A 2590-nucleotide genomic window follows, 5' to 3' on the forward strand; every position below is an offset into this window, starting at 1 on the left:
AACCCTAACCCCCCTCCCTCCCAGCATGGCTGTATTCGGAGATGGGGCCTCCAAGGCAGTAGTTTAGGTGAAATGGAGTCACAAGGGTGGGTCCCTGATCCAATAGGATTAATGTTCTTATTAAGAGACACTGGAGAGGGAACGCACTCTCTCTCCATGCACGCACACCAAGGAAGACCATGTGAGAACACAGGGAAAGCAGCTTTCTGCAAGCCAGCAGGAGAGCTTTCCCCAGGACCTGAGCCTGCCAGGCCTTGATCTGGGACTTCAGCGTCCAGAGCTGCGAGGAGGTAAATGTCTGTGTTGAAGCCACCCGGCCTGTCGTATTTTGTGGTGCGGCTTTCACTGAGACATAGGCGCTTGTTGTGTTTGTTCATTACCTTCTTCCCATTAGGGCCATAGCACTTGGCACATGGCAGGGGCTTGGTAAATATTGGTTAAATGAATGAATGAAACTTCTCATCTGTGCTGTGTTTCAAGGAGTCTGGGAAGTGGTGAAAGCTGCAGCACTGGGAAATCAGGAGACCTGAACTGGGTCATAGTCTTGGCCCCGCCATGGCCCCACCATTAATTCACCGTGTCCCTTCCCTCTCTGGGCCTCAGTTCCCTGAGGGGCAAGATAGTACAACTCAGCCAGATGACCTTTCGAGTTCCCTCTAGTGATAAAATGGTAGAAGAAAAGTAGCTCCCCTAGGGGCACCTGGGTGGCTCAGTCAGCGACTCTTGATTTCAGCTCAGGTCATGATCTCAGGGTTGTGGGATCGAGCCTTGCTTTGGGTTCTGCGCTCAGAGTCTGCTTAAGATTCTTTCCCTCTCTCTCTGCTCCTCCCCCAGCTCGGGCGTGTGTGTGTGTGTGTGTGTGCGCGCGTGCGTTCTCTCTCTCTCTCTCAAAAAAAAAAAAGCTAGCTCTCCTATCTGGGGCACTGATGGTGATCTAGGCACTGTACTTGTCCCTTTTCTCACTCCTGCCTAGAGAGGTAGAGACACACTTGTCAGCATTTCACCAAGGTCCAGAACAGTGACCCTCCAGAAAGGGGGAGGAGTGCTTTTAGCATTAAAAACATTGTCCTTTATCCTGGGATTGTATCCTTCCAGCTTTTGGGGATTGAAATATTCTTTCTTTTAAGAAATGACCTTTTTTTTTTTTTAAAGATTTTATTTATTTATTTATTTATTTATTTGAGAAAGAGACATAGAGAGTGAGAGAGAGAACACAAGCGTCAGGCAGAGGGAGAGGTCGAGAAGCAGACTCCCCACTGAGCAGGAAGCCCGATGTGGGGCTTGATCCTGGAACTCCAGGATCATGACCTGAGCCAAAGGCAAATGCTTAACTAACTGAGCCACCCAGGTGCCCCAAGAAATGACTCTTTTGAGATACTTACAGAGAAAAATGAGAATTTGGCTATCTATGCCAGTCCCTAAAATTCATCTGGAAATTTGATAGCTGCATGAAATCCCGAAGTCTTCAACCACATAAATTATGTGCATGGAAGGATTTGTTATTGTTACTGTTTTTATTTTGGAGTTTCTGGTACACATTAAGCATCATCAAGGCACACGGGGATAAATTACAGCTCCAGAGGCACATTCCAAGAGGCCTGGATTCACATCAGAGCTCAGCCTTTAGTGCCTTAGGCAAGTCAAGTAACCTCCTTAAGCCTCATTTCCTCATCTGTAAAGTGGGGGTGATAATGGCGCCTTCCTCATGTAATGCACTTAGTCTCGAGTTAGCACACAGAAGAGACTCACTGTAGTGAGTTATGATTATTGCCACTGTTGTGCAGAGAGAGTCATAGTAATCAGCCACAGGCTGTGAAGACCTACCCTGGGGGAACAAGGATGGGCAATGAATTCCCATCTGGGTAGGGGTTTTAGTGTTGCTTCTACAGTCTCCAACTTCCTACCTGAAGGAAAGCTTTGTGTTCGTTCCCGCCAAGTCCTACAATGTCAGGCAAAGCACTTTCCAGCCTCTAATCTATTAAAAGCGGACAATGACTTTTACCCCATAGCCCAGTGGAACTCAAACTCTGGCCAGCGTCCGAACCACCTGGGGAACTTGGTCAAAATGCAAAGGCCCAGATTCCCCCCTACTTCAATGAGTCAGAGTCTCTCTGTGCCTTCTTACCTCCCCAGATGATTCTGATACACGCTAGCTTTCAAAAGGGCCATCAGAGAGTGAAAGAAACAAGGCCCTCTGTTTACTCTAAAGGGTCATAAAAGATTATTATCATTATTTAAATCCCATTTGTTCCACCCACCAGGGCAATGCCAAGTGAGTAGGCTGTGCTCACACAAGAGCTGTGTACTCCAACCCAAGGGAGGCTGGGCCTGCAGCTCAGTGGCCAGGGGAGATGAAAAGCACAGGCCCTAGGGTCCTCAGTGCTTCTGAAGTCCCCTACAACCTAGCACCCATTTCACAAAGTTGGGGGAAAGAGAAACCATACCTTTCCCAGCTTCATGTAAGAGCCGCAGTGGAACCGAGAGCTACCGATGCCTGGGCCAGTCTTAAAGGGCTTGCTTGGGAGGCCCCCACCTGGAAGGAGCCCTCTTGCCTGCTGACAGGTGGTATGACATGTGGGATATCTGCAGG

The sequence above is a fragment of the Ursus maritimus genome, unplaced genomic scaffold (genome assembly GCF_017311325.1).
Source record: "Ursus maritimus isolate PB19 unplaced genomic scaffold, ASM1731132v1 scaffold_15, whole genome shotgun sequence".
In the NCBI taxonomy this organism is placed as follows: domain Eukaryota; kingdom Metazoa; phylum Chordata; class Mammalia; order Carnivora; family Ursidae; genus Ursus; species Ursus maritimus.